This window comes from Ochotona princeps, chromosome 3, assembly GCF_030435755.1.
Source record: "Ochotona princeps isolate mOchPri1 chromosome 3, mOchPri1.hap1, whole genome shotgun sequence".
NCBI classification, from domain to species: domain Eukaryota; kingdom Metazoa; phylum Chordata; class Mammalia; order Lagomorpha; family Ochotonidae; genus Ochotona; species Ochotona princeps.
In genome coordinates, this window is record NC_080834.1 from 29,304,205 (window position 1) to 29,321,699 (window position 17,495).

The following is a 17,495-nucleotide window of genomic DNA, read 5'->3' on the forward strand; positions in this document are numbered from 1 at the left end:
TTTCTTCACCTGTGAATACACATATGTAAAAAATAAAGGGGGGAGGGACATGGCACTGCGGCATAGTTCATTAAGCTGCCACCTGTAGTGCTGGTTGTTCAAATGGGTGCGAGATCAAGTCCTGACTGCTCTACTCCCTATCCAGCTCTCTGATAAGTACCTGGGTGCCTGGGACAACAGCAGAAGATGGCCCAAGTGCTTGGGCCTCTGCACTCATGTGGGAGCCTTGGAAGAAGCTTCTGGCTCCTGGACAATCAAGATGGTGGAATAGGGTGAGGACACACTTAAACAGACAAGCAATAGCCAGGGTGAAGCAGAGAGGGCACATTTCAGGAAATAGGAGAGGACAGATTGATGGCAGAGGGGCACCTAGAGACTGATGGCCACAGGAAAGCAGCGGGGACAATGGTGTGATGTTGCAGTGACCAGACACTCTAGTGGCATTCAGTGAGCAACAATCTGAACTACTCAGGTGGCCAGAACTCCAGTAGCAACAGGTGGGAATGAGAGTTCACTGGGCACACAGGAGGTGAACCCCGACAAAGAACTGTCCATCCTGCTGGTTTGTTTGATTTGACCAGGAGCAGAGACAGAGTGGCAGATCCCAAACAGGTGGTGCAGGAACAGGGTAGATTTCACAGCCCAGAACCCACTAGAACCGAATCGAGCACCATCTTGTGTAGGGAAGCAAAGGCTATGGGACAAGACTGTGCATGGACTAAACTGGGAGTGAACTCATTTTGGGCTTAGTGAATTGCAACAACGTAGCATCCTGTAGGTTCCACCCAAGACAGGTCCAGGTAACCCCCAGACCTGATGGCCAGCAGATCAAGAACTCTACAAGTGGCACATTCCAGGCACCATTTTATGCAGTGTGGCAAAGTCTTTGAGGCTTCAGGGACAACAGTGAACTGTGCATGAGCTGAGCTGGGAGGAAACTCACTAAACTCAGCGCATTACACTGGTCATACATTGAAAACAATACTGACTTTGGCATCTTATGACTCAAAATAAGTCTGCATGACCCTCAGACCTAACAGCCTGCTGGTTCCTGAAAGAGCAATACTGCAAGCAATCTAGCGATTTAGGACACCTGGTGTCTCAGTCTTGAGAACTGTGTGAACTGGAAGTGGAAGAAACATTGCACAGACAATCACGCAATAACAGCATGGTATTACAGGAGGTGGAGAGTGAGCCAGGAGCTGGGGCTAGGGAGACCATGGTGGAAGTCTAACATTAGAACTCAGCCCAGTTCGGGCCTTGGGGTTGGGGGCAAGTGCCGCTCCCTGCAGTGTGGCGACTGTGTGGGGTGCCCCTGCCGGGTCGAACCCAATGCTGGGGACTCATGCCAAAGACACTGCCAGAAGGCAGTGAACGAGTCCTCAGCCTCCCCCAGGACCCAAGAGAGCTCTTCCCTCAGGGTAAGTCCGCATGAGGAAACTTGGGAACTGGGTTAAAATTCCTAGCCCCACCCTGCCACTAAAATCTTGTGGCTGGGTGAGGCTGGGAGGGGTTTGGGCCTTGGGGTTGGGGGCAGTTGCAGCTCCCTGCAGTGTGGCAGCTGTGGGGGGTGCCCCTGCCCGGTCGGACCCAATGCTGTGGACTCACGCCAAAGTCACTGCTGGAAGGCAGTGAACGAGTCCTCAGCCTCCCCCAGGGCAGCCAGTGCAGCAAGTGGTGCCAGGCTTTGCCTGCTGGCTGCCTGGCAGTGAACTCTGGGGTTTTTAAAGATATCTGGTTGCTGCCTGGGGTCACCCATGACTAAGGCCAGTTTTAGAGTAGGTGAATAATGAATTTTGGGTGATTCCCAGTGACAGGGTCATGAAAATTTCAGGCATGCGTGGGGACTGAGGCCCGGTGGTTTGGAGGGATGTATCAGAAGATAATTTGGGTTAGACAGATTCACCAGCCCAATTAGGAATCCGGAGATGGGCTGGTAGCATAGAACATCCCTGATCGCTACACACCAGCCCACACCAAAGCTATGAATGGGGGCCTCTTTGGCAGTGTTGGGTACCATTTCCCGACTGGGTGGTGGAGTGGTGGAGTGGTGGAGTGGTGGAGTGGTCACATTTGGCAGAGTCAAGACAATATCCAGCATGCGAGAGAACTTGGTCTGGGGGTAGACTCTGTGGGGTTGTGTGGGCCCAACCCTGTGGAAATGCAAGCCCCTGGTTAGCTTGCAAGCTGGGGTTGTGATGGACTAAGCTAGGTGTGACCATGCCACCTGCCATCACTCATGGGTATAGGAACCAACAATAGTCAGGGTAGGTCAAGGCAGCAGCACCTGAATGTGCATTCTAAAACTGGATGTGGGGTGGGCTGGGCTGCTACTGGAAGGGGGCAGAATGGGCAGGGCCGAACTAACCTTAACTCACAAGAAGCAACAGAAATCAGGTTGGAGCACAGGTCATGCCAAGCAGGTCCTTGCACCTACTGATCTGCGTGAGGCAGGGACGCTAAGCCACAGCATCTAAGGGGCCAGGACAAGTGAGGGGCTCTGCCAAGCTGTGTCAGAGCAACCACTGGCCTTCACATGATCTAAGGCTGGGAATAGGCCTGGTAGGGGATCTAAGGGGACACCCTAGCTGGGTTGAGTTTCCCACCAAGGAGTGCATGGGCTGGAATGGGGGCTGCGTTCTGATCAGGATACGATTATAATCTCACTTGGCACAAGTATGGACTGGGACTGGAAGCACCAAGCCGGGCCAGACTCCAACACCATCTGGTGCTCTGCAGGACCAGGGGAGATGTGTGACAGACTAGGCTAGGTCTCAGCCCTTACTGAACCATGTGTGAGCTGTATGGGGGTATGGAAGAGCTGTGGTTAGGTTGAAACATCCAACAGTAAGAACCAGATTGGGTTGAAGGCCAGTCAGGAAAAGTGAATGTTCCTGCTAGGACAGGAGGTGAACTGAGTAGGGCTGGCTCATGGACCCACTGGTATGCGCGAAACCTGGCACTGGAAGAGTTTCTGATGGAGGAGCCTGGACAACTTCTCTGGCAGGATACAGTCCCTGCAGGTAAGCGCAGGAAGCACAATAGCAAACAACCCAGAACAGGCTATGGAAATTATCCCACCGGCATACACATGGCATGGGTTGGGAGTAGACCAGGCTGAACCTGTTCACATCATCCGCTGGCGAATCCGAGCACCAGAACAGAGTGTGGGTGAAGCCACGTTCGGTTGTGACACATATCAGCACACATTAAGGAATGCCAAGGAGAGATGAGCTGTACCAGATGTGGTTGCAGTGCCCTAACAGCACATGTGATAACCAGGGGGAGGAGGCAAAGCTGACAGGGGAATGTGGGATCCCCTGCTGGACAACTACTTCCATTGGAAGTAGTTGTAGACTAAGCAGGGCTATAACACCTGTGGGCCTCATGTGAGCTAGATAAGGGAAGGGCCATGGTGGGCTGACTGTACTGAGGGTACAAACAAAAATTAGAGTGGATGAGGGTTGGTTGGGCTTAGCTGCAGCATTAGATGGCAGAGGCTGGCACTGGGAGCTAATTCTGTCAAGTCAAATGCCAGAACTACCTGGAGAGTGCACTATCTGGGAAGGAGTGTGGCCTAGAAGGGAAATAGTGGGCACCTCCCTCTTGGGTTACCATGCTCACTGGACAGCACAAAAACCAAGGCAGGGACAGGGGTGGCTAGACAGAAAGGCACCTGCCAGTAGGTGTATGGGCTGGGTAGTAGGTTGGTTGGGTTGAACTAGGCTTCAATGCCCATTGACATGAGCGAGAGCTAAATGGGATGTGGGACAGACTGGACAAGCCTGCGGTACATACTGGCAAGCATGGGAACCAGGGTAGGGGGCAGGCCTTGTGGGGGTTATGGGGAATCGCCCTCACTAGGCTGCAGCTCCAACTGGTTTGCCTGAGGACCAAGTATGAAGTGGGCAGGATCGAGCTGGACTACAACACCCGTTGGTCCACGAGGAAGACAGGGCTGGAAATAGAATGGACCCAGCAATCGCAACGACCAGCATGTGCATAAGCTGATTGGTGTGACGGACAGTGTTGAAGTCTGTACTAGCAAAATCACGCAAGAACCAGGTCTGGGATCATCTCAGGTGAAGTTTGTTTGGAGGTCCTTCCAACTGAACTGCTGATCTTAGAACCCCAACCATGAGGAGACTGTCAGCCAGTGGACTCTGAATAGATTTCATTGCGATTGGAATGGCGAGATTGGCAGCAATCCAGAACTGATGAACTAACAAAACTGTTTGAGCAGGACCCTCGGAGCGCGCCTCCCGTCGGGGATCTGGGATGGGTGGGAGATTGGGTGGGGCTTTTCCTTTTGTTACTCTCCTAATCCCAGATATAGGGTAAAATGATATTGATGTGGAAACAATGGTATTACCCACTTTCACCCTGTAGCCCTTGACCCTTTGTATTCTAATCAACTAAGTAAGATGATTAAAAATTAATTAAAAAAAAAAAACCTCGGTCCAAGAACTCACTGGAGGGAGTGGCACAAGTGACTGTAAATAAAGAGCCATGTACCAACTGCAATAAGTAGAATTGAATTGCAGACCTGTGGGTAACACAGCTTGAAAACATGCCCTAAGGAGAAGACGCTGCTAACCAGAAGTACAATAACCAAGAGCAAAACAGGAGACAAAAGCACAGTGCATGTTACTGAAGACTCCCCTGCAAAGGAGCAAAAGCCTTTGCCACCCTCAGAGTTAGCTGAGGCAGACATCAAGAAAATGGGGGATACAGAATTCAAAACATCTGTTATAAAGCTTCCTATTAACAACAAGAAGCACATGCAGGAATTTAAGAACTATGTGACACAGGAAATACCAACACTGAAACAAAATCAAGCTGAATTATTGGGAATGAAGGACGCAATAGAGCAAATTAAAAATTCAGTGGAAAGTCTCCATAATAGAATGGAGGAGAAAGAATCTCTGAATTGGAAGATACTTCTTGTTACCATGGGGAAACAAAGAAAAAGCAGGAAGAGGAACTGAGTTAAGCTAAAAAAATATTCAAGAATTAAGAGACACTCTTGAAAAGCCAATTATAAGAGTTATGGGAGTTCCATAAGGTGCAGAAAGAGAAGCTGGATTTAAAAATGTATTTAATGAAATAATAAAGGAAGATTTCCCTAATCTAGAGAAAGAATTGGAAACAAAATTCAGGAGGGACATAGAACTAGTAGGGTTGACCAAAAGCAATCTTCATCATGACACATGATAATCAAGCTCTCTTCAATTGAACATAAGGAAAAGATCCTTAAATGTGCACATGAAAAAAATCAATTGACACATAGAGGAATGCCAATTAAACTCACAGGAGATCTCTCACAGGAAACTCTACAGGCTGGAAGAGAATGCAGAGACATATTCCAGATTCTAAAAGCAAAAAATTTTCAGCCCAGAATAACTTACCCAGCAAAGCTTTCTTTTGTCTTTGGGAATGAAATAAAATTTGTTCACAGTAAAGAAAAGTTAAAAGAATATGCTTCTTCCAAACCTTCCCGTGCTTGCTTTGGCAGCACATATACTGAAATTGGAACGATACAGAGAAGATTAGCATGACCCCTGCACAAGGATGACCCAAACCTTCTCTACAAATGATACTTAAAGGTGTTCTGTTGGGCTCGGCACGGTAGCCTTGCAGCTTAAGTTCTCACCTTGAACGTGCTGGGATCCCATGTGGGCACTGGTTCTAATTCCTATGGCCCTGCCTCCAATCCAGCTCCCTGCTTGTGGCCTGGGAAAGCAGTTGAGGATGGCCCAAAGCCTTGGGACCCTGCACCCATAAGGGAGACCCAGAAGAGGCTCCGGGCTCCTGGTTTTAGATTGGCACAGCTCTGGCTGTTGTGGCCACTTGGGGATTGAATCGTCAGATGGAAGATTTTCCTCTCTGTCTCTCCTTCTCTCTGTGTATCTGATTTTGCAATAAAAATAAATACGTCTTAAAAGAAAAAAGATGTTCTCCTGACAGAGAGAAGAAATAGCACCCCCCAATAAACACAGGCAAATGTGGAGAACATCCCAGTACAATAACAACAGAAGACCAAATCAATGAACAACCCATTGTTAAATGACAGGAGCAAATTACCACCTATTTACATTAACCTTGAATATAAATCGTTTAAACTCATCAATCAAATGTCAGATTAGTAGACTGCATTAAAAACACAAAACCCACCTATTTGTTGCCTACAGGAGACACATCTCACCAACAAAGATCAGCGGAAACTGTATTCCATGGAGTTTGATGTTTATGTTTTTAGTTTCACTTCTTCAAACACTTTTTTCTCATTAAATTTGTTAATCTCATAGATCATACAGTAGCACCATTTTTTTCAAGAAGGTTCCTGATTTCCTTTTTTATTTTTTAAGTGGCACACTAGTCATTCAGTAGCATGTTATTTAACTTCATAGCACTGAAAGTTTCTATTTTTTTCTTCTTGTTGTTGATTTTGTTTGGTGGCTTTTCATTTATAAGGGGATGTACAGTAACTGTAATGGAGACTATCCTATCCAGTGGCACGTTGTTTAACTTCATGGCATTGTGAATTTCTGCTTTGCTTCCTGTTGTTGATTTTGTTGTGGCTTTTCACTTGGGGAGATTTATAGTGACTGTGTAGTGGAGACTGACATGTCCAGATGTGAGGATGCAGTGCAGTGGGCATCTCTACTTCCGGATGGAGGATGGACTCCCAGTGAAACCTTCGGATGTGTCTTGACATGGGCTGCTGGACTCTGCCATTGTCCATGCCCGCAATGATTGACTTATGGCTGTTTATGAGGAACTATGCTGTTGTTATGATATGGGAGAACTCAGTGTATGTATGTGGGGGGGCGGTTATGGGAGGGGGTAGGGGAAATTCCAGGGCCCATGGAACTGTATCATAAAATAATAATAATAATAAAAAATAAAAAAAAAAGAAGCTTCTGTCCCCTGACTTTGGGCTGGCCCAGTCCTGGCAATTGTGGCCATTTGGGGGAATAAATCAGGGGATGGAAGATTTCTATCTTTGTAATTATGACTTTGAAATACATAAAATAATTTTTTTTTAAAGATAAAGAGTCAGAGTATTTTTGGTGATTATCTTCTTGGCAAGTCTAGGCCATGTGGTCACATGCCAGTGAGGAGCCATGTCCCTGGCTGAGTACTGGGTGGTCACGCTCAATGCCGGAGCCAGCCTTGCGGCGTGTTCTGTTTCCTGCAGATTGCTGAGAGCCATTCTAGACGTTCTAGGGGTTCCTGGGATCTGGCTCCATCAGATGGGGTGTGGGTGAGTGTGGGATATCAAGGAGAGGGTGATTTTGTCCATTCCTGATCCAATTCCCACTTTTATCTTATCTGGGGGATAACTTAAATTTGAGGTAGCTGGGTGTGCACCTATTGATTGGTCTAGATTTAGGCTGGGTCTCATGGGCTACAGAGGCTGTGCTGGAAGGCATTCCACATTGGCTCTGACTCACTCAAGGCCTGATAGTCAGCCCTTGGCAAAGAAGCTGCTTCAGGTCCTTTGGAAAACAAAGGGTGTGGCAGGTGTAGCGGGCTCCAGAGCGGGTCTCCCGGTGTGTGGAGGGAGGAGGAGTGCTTGGCCTCCATTCTCATAGCGCAGGTTTAACCACTCACCAGCACTCAACGTGCTTCTGCACACGTGGGGGCAGAATGTTCCAGAGTGGCCCTGCTTGACACACCAAGGTCTTCTTCACTTTTGAGTCTGGGCTTCGTGAATGCAAGCCCACACATCCTCACTTCACCAGAACAGCTCAGAGGGAGATGGCAAATGCCTTGCAGAGTCTTCCTGTGCAGAACACTTCAGCTTCCTGGCAGTTTTCCCTTTTCATTTTCTTGGGCAGATGTCTCTGAAGTGGCTGGGAATTTGTGCCCAGAATTTTATAGGGTGACCCATGGGAAGAGTTCAACAAGAAAGTTCTAGAATGCTGGGATACGTGTTCTTCAGTCTCACCTGGCTCAGTTTCTGTGTGTCTGATCACAGATGAAACGCAGGCTGCAAAAGTTTTGTAGCTAAGGGAGATGGCTTAGCTTACAGTCAGGTCTAGCATGTCACAGATGTTCACAGGTCCTTCTAGTGATTTCTTTAAAAGATTTTTTTTTTTTTTAATTTGAAAGGTAGAGCTACAGAGAAAGAAGGAGAGAGTTAGGGAAAAGAGAGGAAGAAAGAAAAAGAAGACGATCTCCTATCTGCTGGTTTACTCCCCAAATGGCTGCAATAGCCGGAGCTGGGCTGAGCTGAAGCTGGGGGAGCCATGAACATCTTCTGAGTCTCCCGCAGGGGTGCAGGGGCCCAGGACTCGGAGCCATCTTCCCTTACTTTCCCAGGCACATTAACAGGGAGTTGAGTTGAAAGTGGAGCATCTGGGACTTGAATTGGCACCTATGGCGTATACACAGGACTAGGCTTAGCCTACTGTGCCAAAGCACCAGCCCCTAATTATGGTTTTATATTTGAAGTGACAAGGCTGGGAGAAAGACAAAACAGTTGTGGTATTATGTGACTCCTGAAAACCAGGTGAAATGTAAATTCTGGCATCCACAAGCAGTTGCATTGGAACACTCGCATCCCCGTTCCCTTACGTCTTATCTACAGCTGTTATGGCGTGCCACCAGGGCCGAGTGGAGGACAAAGGCTGAATGGTCCTCAGGGTTGTAGGCAGTCACCACCAGGTCCTTGCAGGAGAGTTTGCCAGCCCTCTGCCCTGAAATGCTGCCTGGGTGGCACCCAGGACGGCACTTTGTTTTAACCTTGGAGGACAGACAGCATTTTAAAGCTTTTTTTTTTTGAAGATTTATTTTTATTACAAAGTCAGATATACAGAGAGGAGGAGAGACAGAGAGGAAGATCCTCCGCCCGATGATTCACTCCCCAGGTGAGCCGCAACGGGCCGGTGCACGCTGATCCGAAGCCGGGAACCAGGAACCTCTTCCAGGTCTCCCACGCGGGTGCAGTGTCCCAATGCATTGGGCCGTCCTCGACTGCTTTCCCAGGCCACAAGCAGGGAGCTGGATGGGAAGTGGAGCTGCCGGGACTAGAACCAGCGCCCATATGGGATCCTGGTGCGTTCAAGGCGAGGACTTTAGCCACTAGGCCACGCCGCTGGGCCCCATTTTAAAGCTTAATAGTTCAACTTTTTGAAGTTACTCACATTTGTATGGGGCGAGTCCCTTTTCCAACGTGGTGCCTGGCTCTTGGAAAAGCCAAGGAGTATCTATCTGGAAGGCGGCCTATTTGGAGAACTCAAGAACTGCACAGTTGGGCAGGACAGGAATGCTTTCACGGACAGGCCGTGGTGTGTGTGTGTGTGTGTGTGTGTGTGTGTATGTGTGTGTGTGTGTGTGCGTGCGAGTGTGTGTGTGTGTGTGTGTGAGTGTGTGTGTGTGTGTGTGTGTGTGTGAGTGTGTGCCCTTCAACTTGCCCTGAGCTTCGGTTGCTGGCTCTGAGATCACTCCATGGTTGCTGAGTTGCCAGCACCCCGTGGTAACAGCCACGTTGGCTCAGACTGTTTCCCAGGCGTCCTTGTGGCAGAACCACAGCCCTGATGTGCGTGTATCTCTCCCTAACTTCCCTGGAGAAAATTCTTCCACTGAATGTGACAGATCTCTTGGGATTGGATCACTTCACTTCAAGCAAATCCAGAAAAAAAAGAAAGAAAAAGAAAAGCTCTGATCCCAAAGGAGAGAAGCTGTCAGCCGAGCCTAGATGGTGTTGGATGTCAACAAGGGGTACAGTTCTTGCATCCTCTGGGCTCCCGGCCTTGCAGGTCTGACTCCATAGACAGCTGTGTGTGTGCTACGTTGGGTAGCAAGAACCAGCTCGCAGAAACCCTGTCTCACATTTGTACCATTAGGTGGTAGACTGCTCACTGCACTTCAATGGATATTTTTGTTTGTTTATTTATTTTAAATTGTGTTGATGGTTATTCAAATAACCTCAGAAAATCCAATTTAACAGGGACATTGCAGTGTTTGGACAACTGGTCAACCTTCCAAAATGGAGTTCAGTAAACCCAGAGGCCCAGAGACGGAAGCACATTCTGCAGATGTGGGCAAGAGAAGAGGGATGCTGCTGGATTCTGAGTCTCTGTGTTTGCCCATGCACACACCAGCTGTGTCGTTGGAAAACCCCAAGTGCTGAGAGAATGAGTGAGAGAGAGAGAGAGAATGGCGCTTGGATGGACAGAGTGGCATTCCAGGAGGGAAGGCTTGCCTGGGAGTGTTCGCCACAGTGTCCTCTGTGGTTTTGCACGGACTTTGCTTGCGAATACAATGATGACTGCTGCTTAGGGTGTGCGAAGGACATGTTCCAAGAAAGCAGCGACCACAGCAGTGGGCAGAGCTCTCACTTCCCCTTTGTTTGCCAATCACAGGATCATGATTTCTTTGAAGGCAGCCACTGCTCCTCCATCCCATGGTAGCCAAGAAACCGAAACCTTGGGTTGCTGTGAGTCATGTCCAAAGCTTCCGTTTTCTTGGAAACCAGGCCTGGTGAGCCATGGTACTTGGGGAAAAGTGGTCAGGCCCACACATTGAAGTGAGGGCCCAGAACCCCGGCTGAGAGGTGAGGTATCCGTGCCACAGCCATGGCTGCTAGGTCAGGTCAGAGGTATGAGCTCATGCTTCTCTTCTTAGTAAAAGCTTATCTTCAGTGTGAAAATTTTAAATAGATTTGAAGACTCTAATGTGACTGTTTTCACTTGTGAATACCAGTCTACAAGTTTTCTGGCACTCTCAGATGTGGTGCCCCCTACTTTTTTTCATGTGTACTGCTTCAAGTTGAGTGATAGAGCATGGGCATGAGTGGGTAGGTGTGTGTGTGGATGTGTGTGTGTGGATGTGTAAGGGGGCAGGCAGCCCTGGCCAGGGAGGGCAGGGAGGGCAGACTTGGACTTCAGGCAGAGGAGCGGAGGACAGCAACTGGCCACCTGGCATGCTTGACAGAGTCCTTCAGATCTTAGTCTGCTGTCTCTTGGGGCATTCTGGCATGCTTCTGTCCTGCAGGCTTCTCCCCAGGGAGCTTGCACTTGGGGGCTGTTACTTGCCCTTACTGCTTTCTTTTCTATGTATCACTGTGGTCCTTTGATTCATTCTGAGCGATCCTGACCCCAGACGACTGGATGGTGTGTGGGACTCCTGCTTAACTGTCCTGGGATTGCTGTAGGGAGCCACATCTTCTCTCCTGGTTCCTCTCCATGGTCCCATCAGGTGAGGCTAGGTGATGATTGGTGGCTTTGCCCAATGTACCAAAGCCCAGAGGCCCAGCCAGGATGTCCACTCCCAATTCCAGAGAACCATGTGACTTGGGAGTCCATCTGCTTTCAAAGTCATTCACAACTCTGCAAGGCTGGGCCACAAGAAGTCTCCGGGATGTCTTTTTCAGTTTTGCAGACCTCAGCAATGTTAAGTTGTGCCCTGAGAATGGACAAAATCAGACTCAATATCCTTGCCTCATACCCTCATCTGTATCCCTGGGAAAATTACAGAGCCATGCTACGTATGAAAACATGGGGGAAGAAAAGCTTAAAAATCATTTACTTATGAGCCTGGTCTGATGGCTCGATGGCTAAGTCCTCACTTTGTACACACCAGGTTCCCATATGAGAGCTGGTTTGTGTCCTGGCTGCTCCACTTCCCATCCAGCTCCCTGCTTATGGCCTGGAAAAGCAGTCGAGGATGGCCCAAGGCCTTGGTACCCTGGACCCGCATGGGGGGCCCAAAGGAGGTTTTTGGCTCCTGACTCCTGGATTTGGATCAGTTCCAGCCATTGCAGCCACCTGGGGAGTGAACCAGCAGATGGAAGATCTTTTTCTCTGTCTCCCCTTCTCTCTATAAATCTGCCTTTCCAAGAAAAAGAAATGAATCTTTTTTTTTTTTTTAAGAATGTGTGTTAGCCAAAAGCTGAAGTCAGCAACCAGTGTCTGGAGTTGAACCCTAGTCCTGCAACATAAGTCATAGCGTAACCACTTGACTAGAAGTCCACCAGGGAAACTATCTTTTGGGTTACTCATGGTTGACCACACCAAAAATCCATCAGTCATACAAGAAAGTACAATCTTTTAGAATTTTTTAAAAAATTTATTTGAAAGGCAGAGTTACAGAGAACGGAGAGGCATACACACAGAGAGAGAGAAAGTGACAGGACAGCTCTCCCAACTGCTGGTCTGCTTCCCCAAATGGCTTTATTAGCTGCCATTGGGCCGGCCCGAAGCCAGGAACCAGGAGGTTTTTTCAGGTCTCCCAGGTGGGTGAAGGGGTCCATCCACTTAGCCATCCTCTGCTGCCTTCCCAGGCACATTAGCAGGGAGCTGAATCAGAAGTGGAGCAGCCAGGATTTGAACTGGCACCCACACTGGATGCCGGTAATGAGGCAGATGCTTAGTTTACCATGCCACAATGCCACTCCCACAAGGTGGAATCTTGCATGCATCAAAGGGTCTTGGCCGTTTATACTGAAAGTAGCTATAGTACTGAAACTGTGTGCATTGGAAGAAAGGGTTGAGGAATGGGAGCCAGAGGAGGGGGTTGGAACTCAAGCTTATCACCTCCTTCCTTGTGGTGCTGGACATGGTTACTGTGCCCCGTGGGGGCTCCAGGGATGAAGGGCGGAGGAGGGCAATGCAGGAGGTTGTCAAATGGAGGGAACCCCCACCCCTCAAATCCTCACCTTTGCTCAACACCATGAAGAAACTCTGTCTGGAAGTGCAGGCACCGATTAGTTCTAGATGAGAGTGGGCTGGACTGGGTGATCCCACATCCAACAGGTAAGGCAAGGACACAGAGGCACACAGGGACAGGGCAGTGACCTCGGAGGCAGGGATGAGGGTGATGCGGTGGCGAGCCCAGGAATGGCCGGGTGCTGGGCAACCCAGGGGTTGGGAGAGCCTGCTGAGGGAATGTGGGCCTGCAGGTAGCACCTGGTTTCTGGGCTTCAGATCTGCACCAAGGACACAGGATGGCTCCCAGCTGGTCGCTGCCCTGGGAGAAAAACACAGCCAGGGAGATTTGTTTTCAGGGCCCCTGGCATTCTTGAACTGGTCAAGGAGGTGGCCCTGGCTCCACACTCCTCTTCTTTCCCTCCTCAATGGTTTCGGTTGCATGAGGACGGTGGGGGTGGGAGGATGGCTGGTGTCGCTCATGTTCTGAGCCATATTAGAAACTTGTTTTGTGTCAGTACTTGGGCCCTTGGCAGTAGGAGGAGGCAGGGGTGGTAGTGGGGGAGGGGAGGGGAGTAGTTGACTTCAGTGTTGAGGAAAGATTTAGAGAGACAACCCCAACGGTATTAAGGGTGGGCCTCCCTGGTTGGCCTGATGCTGTGGACAGCGCTTCCCAGAGTGGCTGAAACTACATGTGTGTGCCCCTCACTCACTGATGGCTCCCACAGGTCAGTCTTCCCAGCTCCCTGGGCAGAGAAAGGGCTGATGTCCATCCACACGGCCAAGTTTGCTGGGAGAAGGGATGAAAACAGGAGCATCTGTTAAATGCCATAAATGGTAACTACGAAAGCATTGCACTTCGGTTGGTTTCCTTGGTGACAGATGCTGTTGTTTAGGGCATCCCAACGGGCAGCAGCAAAGATCGGGGTCCCCCAACATGGATGCTCCCGGAAGAGCAAATGTGCATCTTAAACACCAGGTCATACCACACCTGGAAACCATAGTCTTCCATGACCACTAACTAACCCGGGCATCTTGGGTTTGTTTTCAATTTTTAAAATCTATTTGTAAGCCAGATTGGCAGAGAGAAAGGGAGGGAAAGCGTCAGATAGATCTTTTGTCTGCGGGTTCACTCCCCAAATGTTAGCAACAGCCAGGGTTGGGCCAGGTTGAAGCTAGGAACCAGAAACTCAATTCAGGTTCCCCTTTGGGTGGCAAGGACCCAGTGACTTGAGCTATCACTGTGGTTTCCAGGGTGTGCATTAGCAGGCATTTGGAAGGAATTAGAATCGGAACTCAGACTCAGGCACTGGGATGTGCGAAGTGGGAAATCCCCGCTTGTTTTTTCTTATGGGCTTCATTGGCTCAAGAATTTTCCTTTGCACTTGATCATTCCGGTGCTGCTGCTTCCGTGAGCTGAGATCGTTTTCTGGAACTTGTCGGGATTGTTAGCACTGCTGTCCTGGAAATCTCTCCCTCACTGTAAGTTTGCCTTTACAATAAATAAGAATCTTTAATCAAAGAGAAACTAAGGCTGGCATTGTGGTACAGCAGGTGTCACTTCTTGTGATGCTGACAGCCAATAGGAGTGCAGGTTCAAGTCCTGGCTGTTCTACTTTTGATTCAGCTTCCAGCTAGTACGCCTGGGAAAGCAGAAGACAGCCTAAGCACTTGACCCCTGTACCCACGTGGGAGACCCGAAAGAAGCTCCAGGCTCCTGGCTTTGGATCAGCTCAGCTGCAGCTGTAATGGCTTTGGAAAGTGAATCGGGATGGAAGATTCTCTCTCTCTTTCTGTCTTTAGCTTCTTCTCTCCCTTTCTCTGCAACTTTGCCTTGCAATCAATAAATCAATCTTGGTAAGGAGGAATTGGGCTGAAGATGGAGATGTGTGTGTGTGAGGGGGAGGGAAGGACAGAAGCAGCGAGAGCAACACACACAAACAGGGTTGTTAGTTATTTAAAACAGAGTTCTAGTTCATATGTTATTATGATATTATTATGCGCAGCCAATTCCCGCAGCCTGGTTCTTTACCGTGAGCCGAACACACCAGACAGAACGAGGTGTCTTAGGATGTTTTATTCCAGCAGGGCAGCAACTGACAGCATGGTGGTAGAGCAGCGAGGAAAAAGGGAAGATGGAGACACCTGGGGTTCCTTATGCTCAGGTGAGCCTGCAAGGTGTGGAGGGGCAGGATTGGGAGGGACTGAGGGCAGGCCCCAGGGGATTGGAGAAGGGGCTGGGATTCTCAGGTGAAATGCTGGGTTACATCTGATTGGTGTGAATTTCGTGAGCTGTGAGGAAGAGGGAACGGCACCAAGTCCAGGGTGGCAGGTCTCAGCGTCTCCCCGTGACGACCTTCAAATTGTTCCTCACAAGGGTGACAACGCACGTGGGCACCGTCTCCTGCTGTCCTCGTCATGCAGCCCGAGAAATTCCTTCTGATTGCCATGACACGGGCGACTGGCGCTCTCAGTCATCTGGGATGTTTTTCCTGGAAGAGGAAAGTAACAGAGCCCCAGCTCCAGAGCCTTCCAGAACGGGAGCAGTGGCTCCTGGATCCCCATGCACTGGGGAGCCAGCCGGGGATGCTTCCTTAAGCTCGGGATGCCTCCACACTGAAGGGCTCATCTGAGCCAGAGCCAGGGGTCCCCAGGGTGCTCCAGGTCACTGACTTGCCCAGGAATGAGGGAAAGTTCTGGACGGAGGTGCTGACATTCACTGCCGTGTGTGTGTGTGTGTGTGTGTGTGTGTGTGTGTGTACCTGGCTCTACCATTTTGGGGGTGAGGTTCCTTGACTTAGCTGATTTCTGAACTGTGTGAGCCCAGAGCTGCCTGGGCATGATTCAGGGACAAGGGAAGGCCAAGAGTTGAGAGAGAGGCAGAGGCAGAGGCAGGGCACCAGGGATGACTGGTGCTGAAGAGTGTTTTGCTTGGTGTGTTAGAAATTTTCAAAAAGGAAGCAGGGGAGGGTGAGTGTGGAAGGTACTGGGACAGGGGAGGGTGAGTGTGGAAGGTACTGGGACAGAGGAAGGTGAGTGTGGAAGGTACTGGGAGCAGGAAGGGTGAGTGTGGAAGGTACTGGGAGCAGGAAGGGTGAGTGTGGAAGGTACTGGGACAGAGGAAGGTGAGTGTGGAAGGTACTGGGACAGAGGAAGGTGAGTGTGGAAGGTACTGGGACAGGGGAGGGTGAGTGTGGAAGGTACTGGGAGCAGGAAGGGTGAGTGTGGAAGGTACTGGGACAGGGGAGGGTGAGTGTGGAAGGTACTGGGAGCAGGAAGGGTGAGTGTGGAAGGTACTGGGACAGGGGAGGGTGAGTGTGGAAGGTACTGGGACAGAGGAAGGTGAGTGTGGAAGGTACTGGGAGCAGGAAGGGTGAGTGTGGAAGGTACTGGGGGCAGGGGAGGGTGAGTGTGGAAGGTACTGGGACAGGGGAGGGTGAGTGTGGAAGGTACTGGGCTTCAGAACTTGGCGTCCCTGTCACTCACAGACTGTAGTCTCTGGGGTTAACAAGGCTGACTAACAGGTGCATAGGTATTCGCCAGTCCCAGCCCTTGGCTGCCTTCAAATGTTCGTCTAGCTGTTCAACTAATGCTGGTTGAGTGCCTAGGACCAATTCCTTCCCCTGCCTCAGTCCACCTGCAAATATCAGCCACTTTTTCCCTCTGTACCCCACCTTATGCTAATGTCACTGCAATGTTCAAAGTGTTTGAGGGACGATTTTAAGCCAGAGGGGTTTGCTTTCATCCCCTCAGCATCTTAAAAGAACTCCAAAGAATCCTGAGTATTTTCTTTCAGTGTTTTTATATCAGTGCATTTTTTAAAAAGCCCTTCAAACCAGATGCTGTTGAGTCACATCGCATGTGTGCAACATGTGTGGTTGCTGGTGTCCGTGCCTGAGTGATGCCATCTGCAGAGGCTGGGAGCGCATGCACAGGGCTGGGGCCTGGCCAGTGCGAGGACGTGCCTGGTGTAGAAGGCTTGGAAAGAACCACTTCCTCTGGTTGTTGGAGAACATCCTTTAACTCTGCCTCTTCCTCCTTTTGTTGGGAAAACCTTGCTTTAACTCAGTCTCTGGAAAGAACAGGCCCATCTCTGCCAAGCGGGTGTTTCATAGCACCCAGGAGTGATGTGTTCCCTCTCCAAAGCAATGGAGAAGGCTATTTCCCCAGTGCAGTTGGGCAGAGGCTTGTTGTCATGCTGAGGGCTGCAAGCCTTCTGAACCGAGACCCTCTCTGCCAGCTCGCAGACTTGGATGTCCTGCCGTGTTCCTCCAGAGGCTAAGTTCTCCTGTGGGGTAAGGAATGGGGCGTGGCCCAGGCAAGGCTCCCCCCACCACCTGCAGACCTCCGGGCAGGCAATGGGGAGGAGCAATGCCAGCAGCAGTGGCCTGCACCTGTCTCTAGGCGGTGTGTATCCTGGCAGGCAGCAGGTGTTTTCTGGCCACCCAGGGAAGCTCTGTTGAACTGGTGTCCCGGAAATTCAAGGAGAGACTAAGGGGCCACAGAACACCATTGCAGAGTGCCGTGGGCCACCAATGTAGTGTTCAAGACTGGAGGCAGTGAGTGACACACAGGGGTTGGTCCTCCTCAGCCCTGTAGCCGTGGGGGGGTTCCCAGGGCCCTGCCTCTGGAGACTGGGCCTAGGCCTTCCACAGGGCACCCTGACCAGGGACAAAGCTCATCCCACCCTACGGGCCAGGCCACCCCCTCCTGAGTGTTCCCTGGGGTTTCTGCACAGTGCAATAGAGGAGGTAAGCTTCATCCCAAACGCCTCCGGAATCCCCAGTAAATTATTGTCACTCAGGTTATCATCTAATTCTGGATTTTTACTTCACATCA

The 17,495-nt window shown here is 50.1% G+C and overlaps 1 non-coding gene across 1 annotated transcript; it reads left to right on the top strand.

The window, feature by feature from the left end:
• The first annotated feature begins 5,499 nt into the window (after positions 1 to 5,499).
• On the top strand, positions 5,500 to 5,606 carry LOC118758955 (U6 spliceosomal RNA). Its single transcript, XR_004995898.2, has one exon. It is a non-coding gene; the product is annotated as a U6 spliceosomal RNA (small nuclear RNA).
• The last annotated feature ends 11,889 nt before the right edge of the window (positions 5,607 to 17,495 follow it).